Source organism: Balaenoptera borealis (assembly GCF_965194805.1).
Source record: "Balaenoptera borealis genome assembly, chromosome: 2".
NCBI classification, from domain to species: Eukaryota; Metazoa; Chordata; class Mammalia; order Artiodactyla; family Balaenopteridae; genus Balaenoptera; species Balaenoptera borealis.
This window is the reverse complement of record NC_138867.1, coordinates 42,481,033-42,507,968: the sequence shown is the minus strand read 5'-3', so window position 1 is coordinate 42,507,968 and position 26,936 is coordinate 42,481,033. Positions and strand designations below refer to the sequence as shown.

Genomic DNA, 26,936 nt, shown 5'->3' with positions numbered 1-26,936 from the left:
TTCCCTTAGGTCCTGATGCGCACACTACTTTGTGTGTGCCCTCCAAGTGTGGAGTCTCTGTTTCCCCCAGTCCTGTCGAAGTCTTGCAGTCAAATCCCGCTAGCCTTCAAAGTTTGATTCTCTAGGAATTCTTCCTCCCGTTGCCGGAACCCCAGGTTCGGAAGCCTGACGTGGGTTTCAGAACCTTCACTCCAATGGGTGGACTTCTGTGGTATAAGTGTTCTCCAGTCTGTGAGTCACCCACCCAGCAGTTATGGGATTTGATTTTACTGTGATTGCACCCCTCCTACTGTCTCATTGTGGCTTCTCCTTTGTCTTTGCATGTGGGGTATCTTTTTTTGTGAGTTCCAGTGTCTTCCTGTCGATGATTGTCCAGCAGCTAGTTGTGATTCTGGTGTTCTTGCAAGAGGGAGTGAGAGGACGTTCTTCTACTCTGCCATCTTGGTTCAGGGCCCTGCCCACTTTTTAATCAGGTTGTTTGTTTGTTTGTTTGACGTTGAGTTGTATGAGCTGTTTATATATTTTGGATATTATCCCCTTATTGGTCATATCAGTTGCAAATATTTTCTCCCATCCAGTAGGTTGTCTTTTCATTTTATAAATGGTTTCTTTTGCTGCGCAAAAGCTTTTAAGTTTAATTAGGCCCCATTTGTTTAATTTTGCTTTATTTCCCTTGCTTTAGGAGACAGATCCAAAAAAAATTGCTATGATTTATGTCAAAAGTGTTCTGCCTGTGTTTTCCTCTAGGAGTTTTGTGGTTTCTGGTCTCACATTTAGGTGTCAACAGTTTCTTTATTCACTTGGTAATGCAAAGGAACTTCCTTCTTTGTGAGTAAGAATTTTGTTCTTATTGATTGAAAGCATACATGTATATCATTTTGTCAGTAAGAGGGCAATTTACAAACCTGTTACTTTGACTGTCCTCCTGTCTAGCCTAAGTAAATGGGAGAGGGGTGGACTGAGGGTGCTGTGTGTGGGCATAATAAAAAAATTCTATGGGGCAAGAAAACTTCACTGTATAAAGTAATTATAGCTATTATCGTTATAGGAATTGGCAAGGGGCAAATGAGTTGTCACAACTTTATTCTTTCAGTTCTATAACAGTAATGACCTTCTTGACACAATTTACAGGGCAGGAAACCGTACTCCAAAATTTTTTTTTTAATTTACTGATTAATGATTCCACACATTCCACACATAGAAAATGGTGGTGTCCCCTCCTATGTATCAGGATAGCTAACCATATAAAAGGTAGTGTGATGAAGAGAAAATCTCCTGTTACCAAGTGCATATTACTTTCAACCCTTTCCCTAATCATATTCCCCCAAACTAACCAGTGGTACTTCTATTAACTTACGTAGGTGGATATTATTTGGCAAATTATGAAACAGTTTGTTATACTTCTAAAAATGTCAATAACACAGCATCTGATTCTTTTTAACAAAAAGTTTGTTCCCTTGAATACTTTTATTACTTTTGTCTGTAGATTATAACCAGTTGTTATTTCCATTGAATAACCCAACTTTTCTAGTTTCTGGTTCCACATAACTGGAGCCCAGTAAACTTAATTATATTAAAAGATGACTTGAGTTAAGTAGCTGAACTCTGCTTTAGCTTGAAGATGTGAGTTTAACTGTGCCTTGATATGTATTAGCTGCCTAATCAGTCACTCAGGGGGCTACATATTGTACTGTAGAAGAGTTTGGCTACGTGTTCACGTGAAAATTAATGGAACTGAGTCCAAAAGAATACCCAATGGATTCTCAAATCATTAGTTTTTGGATTATGTCTTTACTTTGGCAACATGTTACAAATAAGCAAGCATGACTGAAATTAATTTATTGTATTCAAGAGACATCTGTAATTCTGCAGTTACTCGGCAAGAAAGAATTAAACAATTTCATCTTTGACCATTTACCTTCTTATTCCAGCTAAACAAACCTCTCCTTCCCAAATTACTCAGATCCTCTCTTCCAGCTAATAGGAAAACAAAGGGCCTCATAAATAAGCCTCTGTATTGGGCTGGCCAAAAAGTTCATCCGGGTTTTTCCGTAACATCTTACAGAAAATCCCGAAAGAACTTTTTGTCCAACCCAGTATTTATAAATATTAATACATATAAAAACACAAGGATGACATTAAAGTGTCATGAAAAGCCAGCTTAGAGACAAATTAAAGACAAATGCTTCTCGCTTCAAGTGAATCAGGGGCATGTGTGCCAAAGTGTTGTAGCACATGCTATGTGAGAGAACAGGAAATGAGCTCATCTCTTTCTAGTTCTGAAATACGAGCACTGGGGTACAAATCACTTTTGAATATCTTATGGATCCTGGGGAATTATATTCAACAGGACTTTATTTCAATTTTTTTTTTCCTATTTTATTTTCCTTTCCTTTAAAAAAAGAGAAAAACTATGACTAAAGGAAGCCAAAAAGTACAGTCTATGAAATTGTCATAATGCCTTCTGTCTCATTAGGAGTACTCTCAGCAAAGCTGCAGGGCTAGCTGAGGGATGGGTCGGCCTCTTCTGACCCAGGAACAGTAACCAAAGGCCAAAGGGGATCAGAAATAAATCCTAATAAATGATAATCCTGCTCCAATAACTGACGAACATAATGTTCAAGGGTATTTATTGTGGACTTAGAAAGAAAAGTCTTGAGATTTCACCAAGGTCAGAAAACTTTTTAATCCCAGCTGATTAACTGGGAAAATGTTCATGGAAATGTTCATGAGTATGTGTTATTGGAAGGTCCATAGGAAGAAGGGAAAAGGAAGAGAAGGAAGAAGATAAATCCAGGTGGTAGGATAAAAAAGAGGGGTGGGGAGCCATTTAATAATAATAATAATAATAATAACAATAATGGAAGGAAACCATCAACAAAATAAAAAGGCAACCTTTTTATTGGTAGAAAATATTTGCAAACCACATATCTGATAAGGGGTTAATATGCAACATGTATAAGTCACTCATACAACACAATAGCAAAAAAAACAAAAACCCAAACCCAAAAACCAAAACCAAAAATCGAAAACATCCACACAACCTTATTTAAAAATGGGCAAAATACCTGAATAAACTTTTCTCCAAAGAAGATATACAAACGGCAAACAGATATATGTAAAGATGCTCAACATCACTAATCATCAGGGAAATGAAAATCAAAACCACAATGAGATATCACCTCACACCTATTAGGATGGCTATTATCAAAAAATCAAAAGATAACAAGTGTTGGTGAGGATGTGGTGGAAAAGGAACTCTTACACACTGTTGGTGGGAACATAAATTGATACAGCCATTATGGTATATATGGTTTGCAGCCATTATGGAAAACAGTATGGAGGTTCCTAAAAAAGTTAAAAATAGAATTACCATACGATCTAGCAATCCTACTTCTGGGTATATATTTAAAGGAAATTGTCAGTATCTCCAAGAGATATGTGTACTTCCATGTTGATCGCCGCATTATTTATCATAGCCAAGACATGAAAACAAGCTAAGTGTCCATCTACAGATGAATGAATAAAGGAAATGTGATATATCACAGTATATATATGCATATATATGTATATATATATATATAAATACATATATATATATATATATATATATATATATATATATATATATGCAGTTTTTTCTTTCTACACAGGAACCTTTTTGCCACTTGGTATTGTTTTGAGAGTTTTTTAAAAAATATTTATTTGTTTATTTATTTGGTTGAGCCGGGTCTTAGTTGAGGCAGGCAGGCTCCTTAGTTGCGGCTCGTGGGCTCCTTAGTTTTGGCATGCGAACTCTTAGTTGGCTCCCTAGTTGTGGCATGCAAACTCTTAGTTGTGGCATGCATGTGGGATCTAGTTCCCTGACCAGGGGTGGAACCCATGCCCCCTGCATTGGGAGCGCAGAGTCTTAATCACTGTGCCACCAGGAAGTCCCCTGTTTTGAGAGTTTTATGGAAGTAAATTGAATGGAATAGGTTCCATTTATTGAATACCTAATATATACTTCCTTTTACAGCAACATCTGAAGGGGTCTTATCCGGATTTTATAGATAAGGAAACTAAACCTCTGGAAAGTTAATATATTAAGAGATTTGCTCAAATCACACATATAATAGGAAGAGAGTTGGGCTTGAACTTGGGTGTGGCTTCAAAGCCTGACTATCTTACATTACCCCCTCCAGAGATCCAACTCCACCAACCACAAATTGAAATCTCTGCATTGGTATTTAATTTTTCAAGATTATCTTTCTTTAAGTAAGATTTATTATATGAAAATGTCATCTTCTTAATGTGGTTCTTATTCCATAGAATGTTATTTTCTAGGTTCATTTAGGACTTGGGTGACAACACAATGATGTAGAAGACAGACATAGGGTCAGAAAACAAAGGCTGTGATGTCTGTTTAGCATTGTTTAGACAACCTCATGGTATGTTATTTATGCTTTTATTTTATTTTAAATTATATTTAACTTATAGAGTTAAAGATATGAAATTAAATTGACTTATGGAGTTAAAAATAATTTATAACTCATCTTGTTCTAGACAGTATTTCAGGTGCCATGAACCAGAGTTAGCTAAGTATTTATATACTTCTTCATCTCTCCAAACTACATTGTCCAATCCTTGGGGCCAGAGACTGTTTTAGCCATCTTTGTTTCTCCAGCAGTACCCAGCAGTTCTTGATGTGGTAAGTCACAAACATTTGTTGAATTCATTCCTGCTGAGATGGCCTGACATGTGGAGTGTACAATGAGGGACTTGTGTAGAAAAGAACTGTGCTGAGTGTCTCCCAAATGAAGTAGGATAGTTTAGAATCAAGGCCAGATGGAATGATTCAAGTTCAAAAATCAGTACTCTTTATGGATTAGTAGATGACACTTTTGAGTCTTTTAATATCAATAACATGTTGAATGAAAAACATTTCTACATTTAAAAATCTGTCACTTTGTAAATATTTTCCTGGGCCAGCAACTGTCATCACTGTACCCTTATACAGTAATAGATATTATTTCTTCTCTTTTATCAGGGGACAAAAGAGGCAGGTGCCCTGAAAGCACATGGGCTGTTTTTATCCATAGGTTGTGCTTTTATATATCTACAAGTTTGTGGGTGTTAGTGGTTGCCTTCTGCCTGTATTCCTTTTATTTTTTCATTTGTTGACAGATCTTATTTATATTTTGAGAAAATAAAAAAGGCACTTCAAAGACTTTGGTTTTACCTTATTCTTGTATTATTTTTTCACTTGCACAATTTGAATGCTCTAGTTAAAATGGAAATTAAAATACAATACTACATTATATATATTTAAAGCTCTATTATCTGTGACAGTGCAGGGTACATAGTAAATAATAAATAGTGATGGATTAAGAGATTGATCATCATAACTATCCTCTGAAGCCCTAGTTCTGCAACTCACTTGCTGTTGACTTTGGACAAGTTATATCACCCCTCCAGTTTCAGTTTTAAAACAATGAAAAATGAAGAGAATAAAGCAAACAATATATAAGGACCGTTGAAACTTTAGCATCCTCTGATCAACTGTGGAGCATAGTTAGTTCATTACCTCTGATTTTCCACTAGGAGAGTCAAATTATATGTATTTTTATGGGGTAGATGAGTTTAGAATCTAGCTTTATATATTTTCTGCTTTTCAGAGAAAAGGCCAAATTCAGGGCAAATTATATTAAGATGTTTTTGGTAGTATCATAAATGTTCTTTCTTCTTCAACCACTTAGTGTAGGCCTAGGGCAGGAAGCATGGATTCTTTCTGGAATATCATTTCACCAATGGCGTAAAGCCTGTCAGAAATATCACTACTCCCACTGATATTCAAGCTACCCTGACTATAAAAAAATTTTTTAGCCTGCTAAAACTGCCCAATAAGGAAAAGAAATACCCAGCATGAACCTGACTTTAGATGAAAACATAAACTAATCCAAACACAAGTTAACTTGGAAAGAAATTAAACCCTGTCACAGTGAACTCCTAAAGTCTGTGAAAGTGGTTGCTGTATTTCAGAAGGGTGTTGGGTGGGGAGGCGTCCGAGCTACAAATTACACTATAAGAGTTTGTGGGCCATAAATTATTTCTAAAGGATTGATGGTGATATTCTTCTGTTATACAAAACAAATTTCCAGCAAGAGAATTACCAGAGTTGATATCTGATATCAAGCAAGATGAAAAGAAAAAAACACAGAAAACTTATTATAAGTGCCAATAAAATACTCACCATTTCCCCCTTCTTTTTAAGATGGATAATTTAAATGTGATTTCTTTTACTTTTTTTGTCTCTGGGAATCATTTTTCTGACTCTGGTGATATGTGATCAACAATGTCATGTGCTCTAAAGACGGAGATGAATTGCAGAAGTCAGACAGGAATTTATTTTAAAAGCTTAGACTATCCAGAGGATCAGAAAATATATCTTGGGTTTCTAGGGTTTCTGGAATAAACTTGGATTATGCGCTGCTACCAGTAGGTAACTAACACTCTGCATACATTACTACTATATGCTGACATCTTTACTGAGTTATAGAAAAATCTCCAGATAGCCCCTTAGGTATCTGCTTGCTCTAGCACACTTATTGTTGCTCCCCACAATTAGCAATAAAATAGTTGCTAATCACTGGTAGATGATACTAATCAACTCTGTAAAATATGTTTTACATCCATTTGAGTATCATATAGAAATCAGTATGTCCTGAGTTGCTCCCTTCCATGCAAAGTGTAACTACCTAAGTTGGGAATTAATGTTTAAGTATATGCTTATAGGTTAATATTTAAATTTTTAAAGAAAAATCTATAAATAATTTAAATTAAAGCATCTCGTGAATGGATGAAAGAAAGGCTGAATGAATGGCTATCTATATCTTATTAAAAAAAAGATGTGTTGTAGTCTTATAATCTGCTCCAGTATTGTGTGCTACTATCGAAAGAAAACAACAAATATTCGGAGATGGCCACTGCCTTCCCTGGACAGCCTGACTTTTGGAGATTTTTATTCTCAAAGGTTATATACAATTCTGGAAGTTTATCCCATGAGAAGGTTAAGGCCTCTGCAGTCTCTCAAAAACAAACAAAATAAAGACCACTTTCTAAACTGTGGTCACAGAGAGATTTGCAACCACTCAAGTCTGAAGGGCAGTTTGAATTGATGTGCCATTGATTAGCAGGCTCTCTGTACTCTGATTCCAGCAGGCAGCCCATTCTGACCTTGACTCAAAGAGCAGAAGGGTGACTTGCATTTATATTAGAATTTGGATGCTCATGGATGGATTTAGTGTACAAACCATCGAACATGGTAGAGTTAATAGAGAAAGATGGGTGGATAGGTAGGTAGAGAGGGTCATAAATGGACAGAGATCACCAGAATTTATTTTTGTGATATCGATTAAATTCACCACAAGGAGAAAAAAATTATTTTTAAGAACACCTTCTCCAGCCAATCTGTAGTTGCTGGTATTTAGTAGAAATACTAGGTGCCTGGGACTTTCCCATGCCCTCACTGGTATCAGATGTTAGGAGACTTTTGCACCTGAGTGAATTTGGCAGCAGTTCTGCACCAGGAATTCTGTTAGTCTCTACAGAAAACTGCCCAGGTTTGGCTGGTACCTGTAATACTGTCATCAAATTGTACTTGACTTTTAAGTGCTGGTTTGACCTAAGGCATGCCTTCTCCTATTTGTAGTGATCTTAATGTGGCTACAGAAAAATCACGATCGAAGGTTATGTTGTGTGCATCTGCTTTGTATAAATGCTCTATTTCACTTGGAAAAAGTTCAAATGTTCGAGAGACCACAATTTTTGATTATTATAGACAGACAAATGATGCTCTGGAACTTCAAGAGATAATAAGTAAGTGTTTAGTTTTTCAGGGATAATTGAAAAACCTCCCTCTTCTTTACATAAGATGTGGTTATCTTAGAGGCACACTTTGTTTGCTTTCTTCCTACTTGGAGCCAGCATACACATCACTCTGATTTCCTGGAGTTTCTTCACTCCTCCTTCTGCCAAATTACATCCCAGTCTCCTTTCAAAACTATGCGTAAAACACACATCCTTTGGGGAGCTTTCTGGACTAACCCCACGAAGCTTCAGTGACTCTCACAATATTCCTGTTGGGCTTTACTTTTTAAGACTCAGACATTCATTCATTGAGTCATCTAACACGTGCACCAACTTTATGCTAGGCCTAGTTGTAGGCACTTGAGATATATTAGTGAACAAAATAAAGATTTCTTTCCTCAAGGAGGCTATATTTCAGTAAAAAGAGTGTGATGGTTAATTTTATGTTACTTTGGCTAGGTCATGGCATCCAGATATTTGGCCAAACACCAGTCCGGACATTGCTGTAAAGGTATTTTTAAGATGAGATTGACAAACTTTGAGTAAAGTAGATTACCCTCTGTAATTTGGGTGGCCCCATCCAATAAATGAAGGCCTTAAGAGGAAAAGACTGAGGAAGAAGGTATTTTTGTCTCCAGACTGCCTTTGGATTTGAGCCGCGACATCAAATTTTCCCTGGGTCTCCAACCTACCCTGCAGAATTCAAATTTGCTAGTCCCTACCTCACATGAACAAATTTCTTAAAATAAATCTTCCTCTCTATCTCACTCCTTATATATAGATAGATAGATAGATAGATAGATAGATAGATAGATAGATGTAAATTATATGCTATATTAGAAGATAGTAAGTGTGAAAGGAAAGGTGGGGAAAGTAGAGTAGGATAAGGGGGACTGGGAATGTTGGGAATGGGAAGAAGACTGTTTTATCAAATAGAGGAGGCCTCATTGAGAAGATGAGATTTGAGAGAATATTGGAAGATACTGGGAGGGTTAAGCAAGTGGCTCTCTGGAGAAAGAGCATTTCAGGCAGAGCAACCAACTGGAGTAAAGCTCCTAATGCAGGAGTGTGTATGGTGTGTTCAAGAAACAGCAAGGAAGCTGGTGTAGCTGGAATGGAGAGCACAAAGGGTTGAGTAGTAGGATGTGAGCAGCATGGTAACAGGAAGCCAGATGAAGTAGAGCCTTAGAGGCTCATTGTAGAGTGTTGAGCCAAAGCGAGATGTGATTCTGATTTTTTTTTCTTTCTTTTTTTTTTTTTTTGGCTATGTTGGGTCTTCGTTGCTGCGCGCAGGCTTTCTTTAGTTGCGGCGAGCGGGGGCTACTCTTCATTGCAGTGCACGGGCTTCTCATTGCGGTGGCTTCTCTTGTTGCAGAGCATGGGCTGTAGGCATGCGGGCTTCAGTAGTTGTGGAACACAGGCTCAGTAGTTGTGGCTCATGGGCTCTAGAGTGCAGGCTCAGTAGTTATGGCGCACAGGTTGCTCCGTGGCATGTGGGATCTTCCTAGACCAGGGATCGAACCTGTGTCCCCTGCATTGGCAGGCAGATTCTTAACCACTGCGCCACCAGGGAAACCCCGAGATTCTGATTTATGTTTTTAAAAAAGTTATTTCTGTCTGCTCTACTGAGAATAGACTTTAGAGCCCAAGGGTAGTAGCAGGGACATGTGTTAGGAAAGTGTATCCATCAGCTATTGCTGAGTAACAAACCATCCTATTTTTTAGTTGCTGAAAACAAGAATCATTATTTAGCTCACAATTCCTTGGATTGGCAAATTAGACAGGGCTCAAATGGGCAGTCTCCTAGTCTTGTCTGCAGTCAGCTACAGGTCAGCTAAGTGGCTGTGCTTCAGGGAGCTGCCTCACTATTGGCTTGGACAATGAGGGTGACTGGGCCATGTGCTTATTCACATGATGGCAGCAGGATTTCAAGAGAAGGAGCAGAAGTGTTCAAGGGCTTTTGGGGTCTAGGCTCAAAACTGACATACCATCACTTGGGATATATTATATTAGTTGAAGCAAGTCATGGGGTGTTCACAGATTGAAGGATTAGAAGGAGCAGATTACACATTTGATAGGAAAAGCTACAAAGACAGATTATGAAGGAGTATGATATAGTGAGGGAAATAATTGCTGCCTTTTGGCAAACAATCTGCCATAGGGGCTATTTTGGATGTCCAGGTGAGAGATGATTGTTGCTTGGACCAAGGTAGTAGCGTGGAGGTGGTGTGAATTGGTCAGAGCCCACATCTACTTTCAATGTTGGGGCAACAGGATTTCTTGATGAACAGGTATAGGGTGGAGAAGAGGAAAGGAGAAGAGTCAAGGATCAGCCTAAGGTTTTTGGCTTGAATGACTAGAATGATGGAGTTGCCATACACAGAAATAGGGAAGATTGTGTGTGGAGCAGATTTCTTGAGAGGAGATCAGGAATTTCATTTGAGTCATATTATTTCAAATGTCTGTTAGACATCAAAGTTGAAATGTGAAATAAGCAGTTTGAAATCAAGACTAATGTTTGATAGCTCACACAACTTAATAATAAAAAACCAAACAACCCAATCAAAAAATGGGCAGAAGACCTAAATAGACTTTTCTCCAAAGAAGACATACAGATGGCCAATAAGCACATGAAAAGATGCTCAACATCGCTAATTGTTAGAGAAATGCAAATGAAAACTACCATGAAGTACCACCTCACACCAGTCAGAATGGCCATCATCTAAAAGTCTACAAATAATAAATGCTGGAGAGAAAAGGGAACCCTCCTATACTGTTGGTAGGAATGTAAATTGGTGCAGCCACCATGGAGAACAGTATGGAAGTTCCTTAAAAAACTAAAAATAGAGTTGCCATTTGCTCCAGCAATCCCACTCCTGGGCATATATCTGGAGAAAACTCTTAATTTGAAAAGATACATGCACCCCAATGTTCATAGCAGCACTATTTACGATAGCCAAGACATGGAAGCGACCTAAATGTCCATTGACAGGTGAATAGATAAAGAAGATGTAGTATTTATATTTATATATATACGTGTATATATATATATATATATATATATATACACGTATATATATACCTATACACACACACACAATGGAATACTACTCAGCCATATAAAAGAATGAAATAATGCCATTTGCAGCAACATGGATGGACCTAGAGATATCATACATACTACGAGAAGTAAGACAGACAAAGACAAATATCATATGGTATCACTTATATGTGGAATCTAAAATATGATACAAATGAACTTATTTACAAAACAGAAACAGACACACAGACATAGAAAACAAACTTATGGTTACCAAAGGGGAAAGGGGGCGGGGAGGGATAAATTAGGAGTTTGGGGTTAGCAGATACAAACTACTATATATAAAATATATAAACATCAAGGTCCTACTGTATAGCATAGGGAACTATATTCAATATTTGTAATAAACTATAATGGAAAAGAATATGGAAAAGAATCTATATATGTATAACTGAATCACTTTGCTGTACATGGGAAACTAACACAACATTGTGAATTAACTATACTTCAATTAAAAAAAAATTTTTTTAAAGGGCTAACATATGAGAGAGAGGTTTGGGCCAGAGTCCTCAGCAAATAGCTGATACTTAAAACCATGGGACTGAACAATATATCTTCAGGAATGACTACAGATAAAAGGAAAGAACCAATTATTGAGCCCCAGAACTAATACAAATACTAATACTAATACTGTAGTGTATTAGGAGTTCAGGAAGAAGAAGAAGAACCAATAATGGAGGCTGAGAAGGAATAGCCAGTGATATGGGGGAAAAAACAGACCAAAGGAGTGCAGTGTCCTGGAAGCCAAGAGAAGACAGTGATTTGAGGAGTAGGAAAGGACTAGGCCGGATGCTGCTAACAGGTCACCTGAGGTCATTGCCAGCCAGATCATTTCAGGATTTTTTTAAAAAAAAGCTTCGGGATTCTCTTGGTATTTATTCTCTTGTTATTTTTTCTATCAAGAAATGTTTTCACCTCGGCTGTCACAGGAGTGGCAGTGGCAGTAGTAGTTGTAGTAGTGGTGGTGGTAGTAATATAACAGTGGTTGTAGTGGTGGTAGTAGTAGCAGCAGCAACAGGAGCAGCAGTAGTAGCAATAGTAGTAGTGGTGGTGGTGTAGTAATAGTAGCAGTAGTAATGCTGTAGCAGTAGTGGTGGTGTTAGTAATAGTAATGTAATAGCAGTAGCAGTGTAGTAACAGTAGTAGTAGCAGTGCTGGTGGTGGTGGTGGTTTTGGGGTAGTAGTGTGGTAGCAGCAGTAGTGGTCGTGGTAGTTGTGGTAGTCGTGTAGTAGTAGCAGCGCCATGTTAGTAGCAGTAGTATGTTAGTAGTAGTGGTAGCGGTAGTTGTGGTAGTCGTGTAGTAGCAGCAGCGCCATGTTAGTAGTAGAAGTATGTTAGTAGTAGTGGTAACGGTAGTTGTGGTAGTCGTGTAGTAGTAGCAGCGCCATGTTAGTAGCAGTAGTATGTTAGTAGTAGTGGTCGTGGTAGTTGTGGTAGTCGTGTAGTAGTAGCAGCGCCATGTTAGTAGCAGTAGTATGTTAGTAGTAGTAGTAGCGGTAGTTGTGGTAGTCGTGTAGTAGTAGCAGCGCCATGTTAGTAGCAGTAGTATGTTAGTAGTAGTGGTAGTGGTAGTTGTGGTAGTCGTGTAGTAGTAGCAGCAGCAGCGGCACCCTGCTCCAGGCACTGTTCCTCGGGCTCCATGTGGATAATCTCATTGCATCCTCACAGTAATCATTTTCTTTATGGATGAGGAAATTAAGTCACAGAAAAGTTAACTAACTTTTCCAGAGTCACACAGCCATAATGTAATGGGTCCAGAATTCAAACCCAGCCCTTCTGATTCCATAGCCTTTCTGCTCACCACTCTGCTATACTGACACGCAGGGAGCAGGACAAGTGCTGTCGTAGTGCTGAGGTTCAACAGATTACATTTTAGGCATCAGATTCCATCATCCTTTTTTATGAAAACCAGGCTTCTGATCCCGTAACCATTCTTCTAGCATATCTTGTTCTTATTTATTTACTTAACTATCTCCATTTCAATCTAAAACCAATTTGAAGCAGCTTATACAAATTATACAGCATAATCACATAAAGAATAAGTGATGTGATGGGGAAGACACCTTGCTTCCATCAGCCATTCTAATACCTGGCATAGTCGTGGTAAGGAAATTATAAATTTTATTGCCTCAAAATTTGCTTCCCAACCAGATTCAGAAGGTAATATGAAAATTTTGAGAGACTCTTCATAATTGTCTATTTTTTTAATACAATGAATGGTAAATTTCCTATGTCATTTAAGTATAAACAGCATGTTGAACTTTTTGCACTGTACATAATCGAAATGTTATCTTTGAATTATAAACACATTATAATTGTGGATAGCACAACGAATGAATACAGTTTATTCCAATTCAAATTTAGCCTTAGAGTCATTTGTGTCTATTTCATGTTTCTCTAAACTAATACAAACAGACCTTCTATTCTTTCTAATAATATAAAATGCTACAACACAATACAAAAATATGCCTTTGGCCGCGAATTATTTTAGTCATAGTGGCCATTTAAATTCATTGTTGGAAGTAATAAATTGGATATGGTTGGTGGGATATTCAAGTGGAGATGCCTGCAGACAGGCAGGTAAGCATCTGTAACTTTGGTCCAGTGATGCCCACCTACAGCACAGTGTGGTGGGCAAAGTGTGATTGCAAACCCAGTCAAAGGCAGGAGACACAAACTGACACAAATCCACTCCCATCATCAAACTGTTCCACTTGGGAATGGATATACATGTACATATGTGTGCCCGTATGTATGTGTGTACAAAAAGACCTCAAATTCAACATGTTTAAAATGGGGTGTGTTCTGAATTTTTCTTTTTGCCTCCAGTCTCTCAGCTTTCTATCCATTCTTCATACCACCACCAGAACCATCATATTAAAGCCTGTGTGTTGTTTTCTGAAATCTTTAATGACTGTCTATCGCCAGTAAGACCCACGGAATCCTTCCTTGCTTGGGCAGGTTGGCTTGCTAAGACAACAGCCATTCCCAACACTTTTCTTCTTTGCCACCCCACTACAAAAGCTGGAAAGCAGATACTTTTTTTACTCTGCCTCTGTTTCCCTTGCAAGTGGCCATTGACTCATTTTTAGACAATGAGATATGACTACCAGAGATTCTTGGAAAGACTTTGCTTTTCTGATAAAAAGAACATATGTGGTTGTTGCTGTTCTTTCTCCCTGCTTCCTGTATTGAATATAGTTATAATGCATATAGATTATGCATCCATTTTGTCACCATGAGGAGACAGATATAAGGATAAAAAGTCCCTGCAGATGGCAGAGTGGTAGAAAGACTGTGGTCTGTGAGAACTCTGTTGAACTGCTGACACAACCCTGAGGCTGCCTACTTCTGGATTTATTGTTAAGAAAACAATAAGTTGTCTTTATGTTTTAACCAGACTTTTTGTTTCTTGCAGATGACATTATTCCTAATTCAGCTTTGCATTCAAACACTTACACTATCTGATTTGAAGTTGTCTTTCCATACACATCTGTGTTTTCTTGGTTACTTGGTCACCATGTTTCAGAAAAATCTTCACTGTTCCCATTTCTAGAACACTCTCTGGCCTTTCCTGCTTCAGTGACTTAGCTCATGTTATTTCTTCCACGTGGAATTCATTTTTTTGTATTCTTCTACCAACACTGCCCTCCTTTCTTTGTCTCTAGTCTTGCTGTATAGTCTTGGATATCCAGCTTACATGTCACCTCCTCCATGAAAACTTTCCTACTCTTCCTGGAGGTGATAACTTCCTTCTTGAATTCCTCTGAAACTTGGCTCTGTATAACAAAGATCACACCAAGCCCCAGAATATAATTATTTATGTTCTAAATTGTAATCCTTGACTAAAATTTGACTTATATGTCATTATTTCTCCGTGGGAATGGGTTGAACTTAGGTGTTTATTTATTTATTTATTTTTCTAAATGAGTAGATCAGTGAATAAAGGAAATGGATTCTAGGTGTCTACAATGTAAAATAGGTTGGGAGCAACAGAAATTCAGAAGTGGTGAAATAGAGAGGACTCCATAGATAGAGTCAAAGAGTAGAATATTCGCTCACTGTGAAGAGGCCATGAAAAGTTCCATCAATTTCAGGACAACCTAATGAGGTTTTTGTCAATTGCAAGGAATGAAGCAACTCTTGTGTCTCAAGGCCCATTTTGACTGTTGAGTGGTTGTGCTTTCGTACATTGTTTTTGTTACATGTAATGAGAATTGGGCACATAATTCTATATATACTACAAGCAATACTGGGCCCACAAAATATTCTAATAAAAAATTATACTCTTTGAGGTTTTATTCACATGTTTTCTTCATGTTATAACCTAATATGCTTGCTTAGAAAAACACATTTTATTGTTTTTGAGTCATTTCCCCATCTTGAGTTTATTAAACTTGAATTAAAAGAAATTATTCTAAAAACAAAGCTGTTTACTACACTGCAGCTTGAAAAACTTTTGAAACTAAATAAAGTTAAAATTCAAAACATTAAGCAAATATAAATCTTAAAATTGATAAGGCCTTTCCCATATCAAATATAGACGTTTATTATAGTAACATGAGAGTCATTTTTGTCCCTTGGTCTTTTCTAGTTGAGGCCATTTGATTAATGTGATGTTAAATGCCTAATATTGGGTAATGAACTAAGTTACTCATCCTGTGCATAGCCCCTTCCCACCCACTTCTAGAAGCAAAGTGTGGATGAGGATAAACAATTCCATGAGGGGAAATAAATATACTTACACATATGTACAGACAGACATATCTATGGCCTTAAAGAGAGAGAGAGAGAGAAGACAAAAAAAGCTTTGGGAGAAAATATTTCAAATATTTGCCTCTCTCTCCCCATCATGTTTTATAAATATGTATTACAGAGGAGAGAATGCTTAGCAAATAAGGAAAGCCCACTAGCGCTCCCTAAAGACCGCTGTCACTACTAGGTCTTGATGACAGCCAGCATTCTGAAGAAATATATCTAAATCATGGACTTTTTTTTAAAAGTTAAGAAATCCAGAAAAGTCACAGGTCCTGATTACAGATTCTGGCGCAATCTCACTAACAGTTTTTAGACATAATGTCCTCTGAGTTGTAAACCCACATATGGGTCCTTTCAGAGCCAATTTCTTCATGCAAGCCTGGAACTCTATCTGCTCCTTTCAGATCTCTCAACAGTTTTCAAGGAGTCAGCCTTCCTTCTTTCCAGAAAGGAACCACCCATTCTTTCAACTTCGTGTCACTAACATTAGTCACCACAGTGGAGGAATAGACAAGGGTAATCATGTTTTTTAAAATTTTGGAAACAGCCCAAAGGTTCCAAATTTCTTTCAAAATTAAGTCATTTCCTCGTCTATGACTGTCAATCTTCTCAGATGTTATTGGAAGTTTCCCTGCTTTGTTCATTCACTCATTCACTTCTTCATGCAATGACTTCTTATCAAGCACCTACTATGTGCCAGGCAGTGTTCTGGACTCTGAGGTTACATCAGTGGACAAAATCCTAATGGAGTTTGCATTCTAGTGGGAAGAGATGATTATAAACAAATAAATGAAAGGCAATATACCAGGTAGTGATAAGTGATACAGGAAAAATAAGCAAATTTATGGGGAAAGAGAATGCTAGGTGGGAGGACTGCTGTTTTGCCTTGGGTGGTCAGTGAAGGCTGCTCTGAGAGTGTACGCTGAGCAGGAAGTGAGGGGGTGCACAGTTTAGATATCTGGGAGAAGAGCCCTTCGGGCAGAGGAAACAGGACGTGCAAAGGTCCTGAGTGTGTTGGTGTGTTCAGGGAATGACTGGGGGTCAGCGTGGCTGGAGCAGAACGGGCAATGTGTGTGGGACTGGAGGAAATGACATTAGATAAGAGAGAGCTGAGGCCAGATCAAGGCCTTGTTGTCCATTTTGAGTGTTCTGGCATTTATTCCAAGTGACTGGGAAGCAATGGAAGATTTTTTCGAAGAGTGATATCAGATTTAAGTCTTAAAAAATCAGTTTGGCTTGCTATGTTGAGAACAGACTGTAGAGGGCCAAGTTCATAAGTAGGGAGACCAGTTAGGAGGCTATTACAATAATTCAAATGCTAGATGAGCTTTTGTCTTAGAAATTTATGAATCCAGCCTTGCCTGGGTTAGATGTTTAACCAAGATGCTCACCTCACGACCAGCGTCTGGGCATAGCATTTTCTCAGAACAGTTCATAACCTGCTCTGATTTCACTGCTGTACATATCCCCTATCCACCTACACCACACTCAGCTTCTGTGACACTCTCCTGGGGGAGGAAGACATCTGGCCTTTGGGCTTTCAAAGATTCTTCCTCTGTGCTTCAGATGTTTTTGCAGGAACTTTGCATTTGTATATTTCTCCTCTTCCAAGGTGTCTCTCTCTCTCTCTCTCTCTCCCTCTTTTTCTGGGTAATGTGTTTTTTGGTTTTTTTAAAATTTTTATTGGAGTATAGTTGATTTACAATGTTGTGTTAGTTTCTGCTATACAGAAAAGTGAATCAGTTATACATATACATATATCCACTCTTTTTTTAGATTCTTTCCCCAAATAGGCCATTACAGAGTATTGAGTAGAGTTCCCTGTGCTATACAGTAGGTCCTTATTAGTTATCTATTTCATATATACTGGTGTGTGTATGTCAATCCCAGTCTCCCAATTTATCCCTCTCCCCTTTCCCCCCTGGTAACCATAAGTTTGTTTTCTACATCTGCGACTCTATTTCTGTTTTGTAAATAAGTTCATTTGTACCATCCAGGGTGTCTCTGATACCTCTATCTTTAAGAAATTCTCTTACATCCCTTGGTCCATGTAAAAAAAAATCTTCTTGGTCTTATCTGCAGCCCATTCAGTTATATGTTACCAAAGCAGGTTCTAGCTTTAGCTGGATCTCAGTCTCCTCACCTGTTCTGAGTGGTGCCTGAAATTAGTCAGTAGCTGATTTGCAGCAAGTGACATTGTCCTAGGGGCACTAGTGCCTCATTCTTAGCATTAGCAGAATTTGTCCTGCTTCCTGTACCCCTCAGACCTCCTACAAAATTCCTATTTCCAGTCTGAGAGATGCCTCTGGTCCAGAACTCATTTTAGGAGCAATAATGATTGATAGGCCCTGAGCCTTCGTTCCTTTTTCAGTTCCGACCACCTTCTCACGTAACCTATGGCCTAGGTTGCTAGCAGCCCACCAGCCATATCAGCTCATAGATATGTTTCGTTTGGCCCATACAGCTCTGTTTAAAATTTTTTGAATAATTGCCAATACTTAAAAATGATGAGATTTATATAATAACCTGAATTTTTCATTTCTCTCGAAAAATTGTTAGACTGGGCCAAGCTGGGTACGGCACACTCACATGGCAACACCACATTGCAGTTCAGCAGCAGCTGCGTCATAGGATGAGGCATGAGCACCGCGCCCCTCCCAGCCCCTTTCACTGCCACGTCCCCTGCTTGGTGGTTCCTCTAGATATCTGAGTGCAAAACCTTGGACAGTGCTCTCATTCTCCCATATCCCACTAACCTTTAAAATTATTCTAGAGGTTCCCATTGCCCACGCAGAATTTTTAAGGATGAGAGTAATCTTTTAAAATTATACAAAAGCAAGAACACCTCCCAACATATTGAAAATGAGACAACTTTCACGTAGGAAAGAGCAGCTGATTTCTTATGGCTTCTCAAAATGAGTCTAAATAGATTTTGGCTAGTTATCCAGTTTAATGCAACCTGGGTAGCCACTGGATATACACCTTAACCTTCCCCTTGGCCTAGCCTTCCCCACCCCAAATCTGTTTAGCAAAGTCTTCTGAAATAGGATTTGTAGGAAGGCCAACAGTGCAGTACAACAGTGGACAGAGATATCGGTGCCGCATTTGCCATGGCCACTTCTGACCTAGCGCCAAAGTTTCTGTCGCCTCTTGGTCCACTTTCAGATGTCTGTATGGTGAGGGAGGAATTCTCCAATATCCCATTAGAGTTTCTGAGCAGTCTCAACTCTGTGGAGTGGAAATTTATAAAGAGTTTATTTCTTCCAGTCACTGCCTTGAACTATGCCTCATTCATTCTCCATTTCTTGTCACTTAATACCATCTGGGATAGATCACATAAATTTCCAGTCACTTCGAGTCATTAAAACTCATTTATTTTAAAATATCAATCTCAAATTTGATTTAAATCCCATCCCTTCCTTGCAATCTTTCTTGTGTGGTCCATGGATGAGTCCTTCAGAGGGTCCTGTAGGACCTGTCCACTCCACAGTTCCCTGACCAGGAGATCCAGCTCTCACTCCACTTCTTCCACCTCCCATTTGCTGGTGCCAACACCCCACAGCTTCTCATTACTGGACTCCCCTTGCCAGGAGGCCACCACTGTGGGCAGAGCAAGATGCCTAAAACTTGGCTACTTTCTGTGGTACCCACCTGACCCACAGTCAACTCGCTCGTCTTTGCCACCAAACAGTGGAAGAGGAGACCGCCCCTTCTCTCCCTTCTGCTGTCTCTCTTTAGGTCCCCCACCCAGATAGGCACAGGGACAAATCAGCCAGTTCACTGCCTAGGCAGACATCTGACCAGGGCATCCATCCATTCTGCTGAGAGTGTGAGTCATGCAGGCCCCCGTCTGAGCTGTTCTCTTGCAGCTTCACTCTCACTTGTCTTGGTGACAGGAGTACCCTCCCCTTCTCCCTGGGGAAGGGGAAGAATCATCTTTCATTTAAACCCTACAGTTTCCCTGAGGACAAGGAATCCATTGACTCTCACCCTTTCCTCTGCCCAGTCCTCTGCCCTCCAGACTGGAGGACCGGGGACAGTCACGTGTGGGTGGGTCAGTTCTGCGGACTCTTTGTAAGCCCTGAGGGAACTGTCTGGTCCATTGTTGGCCACTGTCTTCAGAATGCAGGCACTTCATGATTTCACATGTGGTGTTTTCTGTTCTTGGTGCCAAGCTTGGGAAAGTCTGCTCAGTATCTGCTGCACTGTTGTATTTTAGCTGGTTGAATCAGCTCGAGCACATCTAGGTATGAGAGACAGAAAGCTCAACCCAAGACGGCTCTGCCAGTGAGGAAGTATATTGTGTCACTTAACTTCAGATCGTATTGATTCCTGGTTCACGTGGTGTCCTTAGGTTCCCCAGCTCCACTGTGTTTTCTCTGGGTGAGAAATGGTAGGTGGAGGAGTCTTGGGGTCTTTCTGGAGGCTCACTCAAGGCTCACCTCATCAGACGCCAGCAGAGGAGAATTCACTTTCCCAGGTGCTCAAACAAAAATCCTGGAATGTGACTTAGGTCACGTGCCCATTCCTGACCCAGTAACAGTGTTTGGAGGTGGCTGATGCCACTCTGAGATCCACCTGAAGTTTGGAAATGACTTTCCTCCATCTCTCCCACATCCTATGACATCCATCAAAGGAGGTCACAGATTTCCCAGATCTATCCTTGTTCAAACATTTCAGAGGGGTATGAAGAATAATGGTTTAAAGTTTAGGACCTTGGAATAGGATAGAACTGGATCCAAATCCTGGCTCTACCAGAGCAAGGGAACGTGACCAAGTACTTAAATTCTCTGAGACTCAGTTTCTCAGTTTTCCCAGCTGTAAAATGGGAGTGTTAATAATACCTAAGTCATTGGGTTGTTAAGAGGATAAAATAAATTGTGCCTGGTGTGATTATTATTCTGTAATGCCTGACACAGCTAGGTGCTCAATAAATACTATTTTTATTGCTAAGAACTTCCTCCTTTGTGGACAGAGACCAACACTATGGAAAACATACTAAATTATGAAGATTCTCCTTGCATTTCCTAGAAGGGACCAATTAGACACTGTTGTCCCAGGGGGTAAGCAGATTTTCCTGTCAATTTTCCTGTTATTCTTTGCATGCAGCATGTTGGTGACTCAATGTGAAAGATGGAGGGTGGGGGAAAACTAAGTATATGAAATGTCTTAAGCATCGGTGTGAGTGTGTGCGTGTGTGTGTGTGTGTGTGTCTGTGTGTGAGTGAACTAGGAAGCTTATGCTAGGAGTAACTACCAGAGATTCATTAATCATTTCCAAAGAGCAACATAGGGCGCTTTGGAGAATCTGCCAAATTTTGAGTCACCTATGAATTCAGCAACACCCCTAGACATTGCCCAGACCTTCTCTTAGATTTGTCCAATGGGGAAAATTGAGGCATTATTGTTTTGTCATTTAAAGCAAAGCAATCTTGCCCAAATTTCATATTTTAAGGAAATTGTAAAAATATTAATAACATGAATTCAATTGTAAAATGCATTTTGTATTTATCTTAAATAATTAAACAATACTGGAATTAAACGTGAGAGAACATTTTTTTAATATCAACTAGGAACTGCACCTTTCTGAAAAGTAAAATGTTATTTTTTTGAGAGACAGCAACAGTGGAGGTAATTTCCCAAGTAAAATATGCGAATTATGTTGAAATATATGGTGTGACTACGTAAATATAAAATGTGACAGCCCATTTTGTATTCCAAAACTGAGCTCCAGTTTGTTGAGATTAAGATAGCTATTGGCGCCCTCTTGTGGAAATGATTATTTTAGCTATTATTATTTTAGGTATTTAGTTAGAAAGGAAAATCGACACAGTTATTAAGGCATACCTGTCATAGATGTGTTTTTTCCAGGCACTTTTGATGACTTCAAATTAATCATATAGTTTTGTTTATACACGAAGTCCAGGAGGAGATTTTAATATGTAGCATAATGATGGTCTTTGCAGATTTACATTATGACTGTTTTTTTCTTAAGTAGATTTTGATCTGTCATCTGATTCAGCTGTTCTAAGAACCTTAATCAGACCTGGTTTATGTACATTTATATTTCACTTCAAAAAGTTGAACCAGATAGGTACATTAAAATAAAACTACTTTTCACAAGCTTTAAACTTCTCTCCAGCATCTGCCCTGCCAATACTTCTCTTGATGGCCCTCCTCCAGAGATAGGTTTTGACCCAGCACCTGAACCAGTTTCGATCAAGTGGGAAATCCTCTACCAGCTTTAGCCGCCATGGCCACCTCCATCTCCTTAGCAGCTGGCTATCCCTGCTATATGTCAGAATATAAAGAAGAACAGTCACGCTTGTCCAAGACTGAAAGTAATTCTTGGGCTACAGAATTCTCTGGTATTCAAGGAGCGGGTGGCCAAGTGCTTGGTAGGCGCACGGCAGAGTGCATTCAAGGTCAGTTATTTGGACGGCAGAGTGCATTCAAGGTCAGTTATTTGGACTCGGTGATCTTCGTCATCCCTTCCAACTCTGAGATTCTAAAGCTCCTCTGTGTCATGTGATGTCCAGCCCTGCTGAATGAACTAACCTGCAGATTTGAACCCACTCATTGCAGGTCTATATGTCCCTCTGGAATTACTCTATCAAGTAAACTCTCGGAACCTCCACAGGACCATTCAAAGTGCACATTAATCAGGGCACTGGAGCATAATAGACATATGATGCCCTTTCACCATTATTTTTAAACAGTCGTAAATAATTGTAGAATATATAAGTTATCTTTAGCAGAAAATTGTCAAGCATAATAACTGGTGGATGCCAGTTAAGACAGGGAAATGGTAGAAGGTGTAGGGTCACATATTCAAGGGAAACGTTAAGCATCCTGAGTGAAGGTAATGTGTGGGTTTGGGAGCACAAAGGAGCCGGATTCAACCCCTGGTTCTGTTATTTACTAGATGAATGACCCCAGATAAATGTCTGACCTTCCTTCATCTATTGATATAAGAATTATTATGCTTACCTCACAGGGTTGCAGTAAGAATTAAATGGCATAAGAAAATGTGAAGCACAGAGCATGGTATGTAGAAGGCTCTCAAAAAATGCTAGGTATTCTCATTAAGGGACAGAAACAATACAAAAGGTGGAGCCATAGCCAGAAAGGGTCCTTGATGTTTAAGGCCCCATAAGCATGGAGAAAGCACACTAAAGTGTTTCCTGTATATAATTAAATTGTGTTCATTGATTATCCCTGATAAGCTTACCTGATGAATCAGGGGACTATCTCCATCTTCCCTAATATTTTATCTTTGATTATTGATTGGGACACATTTTAATCTCTCAGCATTTGGATTCACACAGTAAGCACTCTTATCTGACTTAATTATATATCGATAAGAGCAGGGCACTGTAATCTGTATAACTCACTGGGCTTTTCATAAAGACATCTCTAAACTTGACAGCAAAGACTTTTAGGAAACAACAGCTTCATGTCCCCACAGTGAAGGATCTGTGGAGAACCTTGATAGATTAGCCCTGACTATTCCATAGTTCAAAGTCAAACTGTTGGATTGGTCAGGCCTACAAACTGGGCGATCACAGTTTATATATACAAAAGGATAATTTACGAAGATAGTAGCATTCAGAAGATGCATAATTTAAGACAAAATTCTTTTGGAGAATGAAATTTGTAATTATTAGCTGAAGTGATGCCATCATGTGGCAAAAGCAAAAATTGCACGCACTCAGAGCCAATTCTAAGAGTAGCAATCTTGGACTGATTTTAATTAATTCATTTTGATAATTGAATTAATTGATTTTCATTCATTTATTTTCATTTACATTATTGTTATTTCAAATATTTTACAGAGTGAAACTTTATTGCTGTCTTTTAGTTGGATGACTTCAAATGCATGTAATTCAAATGTGCATAAAATGGTGTATAAAAGTGCATAAGATATGTAAAATGATTAAATGGACTCCTGAAGCTAAGTGAAACGTGACGAAGTCTGGACTTGGATAATGTTAACGAAGCATTAGATTGCTTTGCTTTTTTTAGAACTCTGTTAAATAATTTGATTGATTCCCTGAGTAAAAATAAATAGAGTGCTAAAAGAATTGACCAGCATTAAAAATATAAAGGCAAGGTCTCGTCAATATGGCAGGCTGAGTGCATGCAAATGTAAAGAAAAATGAGAAAGATACAGCTGAGGAGGTTTAGATTAGGCGTCGGAAACCTGCAGCTGGAGAAAATGGTGTGTGGGAATGAGAACATAGAGAAAAACTAGAGTTTTAAATTAAAATATATACTTAGAAAGTTGACCCCTGAATTCCCAGCCACCACACCCTCTGTATGCACAGAACTGCAGGCAGCCAGACTCTCAGGCCCCAAGAAACAAACTGGAATGTACTGATACCTCTCTGGCTTTTATTCCAAAATGCTATGGAAAAACCCTCTTCTTCTGGTTAAGATAAACATGGGCAAGATTTATCCTTCCAATTGAAACAGCTAAAAAACAGGACAAAACATATGAAACAACAGTTCTCAGGACACTAAAGCAGAGAAAACTAAAAAGCAGACAGAGGCAAAAAAAAACACCCCAAAACATTAGGTAAAGAGGAAGAAAGGTAAAGTAACAAGCAAAAATAAAAACAAGACGCTGTAGAGAAATGTCTTTAAAGTACCTAAAGAAAAAAAACTATCAACCTAGAATTAGGTTGGATATAGTGTTCTATATGTTAATGAGATCAAGTTGATTAACTTGTATCCAAATCTTCTATATGCTTACTGATTTTTGTCTGTTTGTTTGTCTATCAGTTGATAGACACGTGTTCATAGACGTGGGTTAATATCCTCAACTATGACTGTGGATTTATCTACCTTTGCTTTAATTCTGTCAATATTTGTTTTATGTATTTTGAACTCATGTTATATGATATATACTAATTTAGGGCTGTTGTACCTTCTTCTTGAATTGACCTTTTTATTAGGATGTATTATCCTTCAGCTCTTACACTTCTTGCTTTATATTTTGTTCTATGTGAATATAGTCACACCAGTCTTCTAGTTAGTGTTTTATTTTTGATCTGCCTGCTGTCTTCTTGAGCTCTATTTCCTTGTGCCAGGGTTTGGAAAACACCCTCAAAGAGAAAGCTGGAATGAAAGTGAGGCTCACCACATGTGCTTTCCTTCCCTCAAGGACCTTAGCCCTTTCTATCCAGTGCCTGTAGAGAGCTGTCTGATGTGGCTGAATTCTCTTTCACTCCATTCTTTTTTCCTTACTTTATAAGTGACCCTGCAAGGATCAGCAGATATGGCCTGAGGGACAAAGTGGCCCATCTCCAGTTTTTACAAATCATTTTATTGAAACAAAGCCCTACTCATTCACTTACATATTATCACCGGCTGCTTTCATGGCACGACAGCAGAGTTGAGCAGCTGTGATGGAGATCATATGGTTGGGATGTCTAAATATTTACTATCTGGCTCTTTACAGAAAAAGTTTGTCAACCCCTGAGGTACAGAGAAGGAAAAATTATGTGTAGCCTGAGGGCATGGGGTGGGGTGTCAGTTAGGGTTGGAAGAGATTTTTCTCAGCTAGGCCTGCCTGCAGCCTTCATTGGCCAGAACAGGCTCTGTTCTCTCTTCTGGGGCTTTATTAAAGGTCTTCGGCCGGGTTTACTTCATAATGCCAGGGGTGTCCTCTTTACATCTAGGGGTAAACTTGGGCTTCAGATCATCCTCAACCTCTAGCTGGATTGGGGCCTCTGGAACTTTTGTTACTTTTAAGGAAACGCAGCCCCGCTTGTGCTCTTGCCCGGTATTCAGGTGTCAGTCATTTCTACTCTCATACTGCTGACAGGTGTGTGAAAAGTGAATTGGCTCCCTTCTTGAGCGCCTTTAGGACGAGGAGGACTTTTCCTGGCCTGTCCACCAAGGACTCTGGGCTCAGCCTCTCCCTGCACCTGCAACTGCCTCAGATCTCTTTTTTATTTCTGAGGGTGTGGGTCTTCCAATTCTATAGGTTTCTGCTTCACCAAATCCCCTTTGGTAATGTTTTTCAGGTTTTTGTTTCCCTCAGCCCCCTCTCTTAATGACTCCAGAAAGTGAGTTCTAGGAGCTTTCCTAGAGCCCATACCGCACTCCTTAAGAGAGCTTTGCTTTTCATTGGTTATCAACCTTTGTTGGGGGCATTTTTCTCTGTTTTTTAACCAATTTGTTGTGTATGTCTTAGATTTTACAGTAATGAAACTTTGAGATCTGGTTTTCCTCTACCATCTGAAACTGGGAGATTTCTATATTGGTTTTAGAATATGGTCGGTAAAGAACATATTTGCAAAAAGCTCTTTTGTATCTAAATTCTTTCCACTTGTAAGGTGAAGGATTTGAAATTGGAATAATTAACCACAAGGGGGAGTGTTTCTTTTGATTTTCATTTCCTTTAATAAAACTAACAAATACATATAGTTTAGGCTGGGTTTTATGTTTGTGACCAATGAATAAAATTACACGAGTAGAATGTGATATTTTGTAAATAATTCTATCCAATCACAAAGCCTAATCAACAATTTTTTTGTACACCTACAAGCTGCAGGGCTCTCTGCTAGGCTGTTAGTAGATGCTACAATCTGTCTTTACAAGCCAGATATATAGAAAGGAGCTTGAAATACTGGGTGATTTGTTAAAATGAGCAATTCCAGATGGGTTTATGTTGAACTAATAATTTACACAATAACTACTGCATCATCTATTTTTAATGAGAAATTCAAATACCACCAAAAATATCTTAAAGATATGAGTCAAATGTCTACAGATCTCCTACCACACAGTTCAAACTTCCTCATACAGAGATATTTTCACTTTCCATAAATTCTGCTACACTTAATAAAAAGGTAAATGTGGACTGAGATTTGAAAATCTATTTCCTCTATTTTTTAACATAGCATACAGGCTTCAACTTGCTCAAAGTCACTGAAGCTAAGTAGCATTTCATGGAGAGTTCCTGATAATGGGCCCAAACATATGACAAGGTACCTGGGACTAGATACCATTTAATAGCTGAAAATGATGACAGAAAATATTTGAGCAAAATAAGGAATTTATTATCTTGCATAAGTGAAGTGTCCAGGGATGAGGCCTTGTTGGCTTCCTTTTCAGAACTGTTTGAGCTCAGGCTCCTCAAAAATGGCTCCAAGCAGATGCAGTCATATCTGAAAAAGTGTGTGTGTGTGTGTGTGTGTGTGTGTGTATGTGTGTGTCTTGC

General features: G+C 38.8%; 1 long non-coding RNA gene across 1 annotated transcript; it reads left to right on the top strand.

The window, feature by feature from the left end:
- Positions 1-26,248, top strand: LOC309624437. Its single transcript, XR_014241921.1, has 3 exons — positions 1-4,690; positions 20,683-22,131; positions 22,164-26,248. It is a non-coding gene; the product is annotated as an uncharacterized lncRNA (long non-coding RNA).
- The last annotated feature ends 688 nt before the right edge of the window (positions 26,249-26,936 follow it).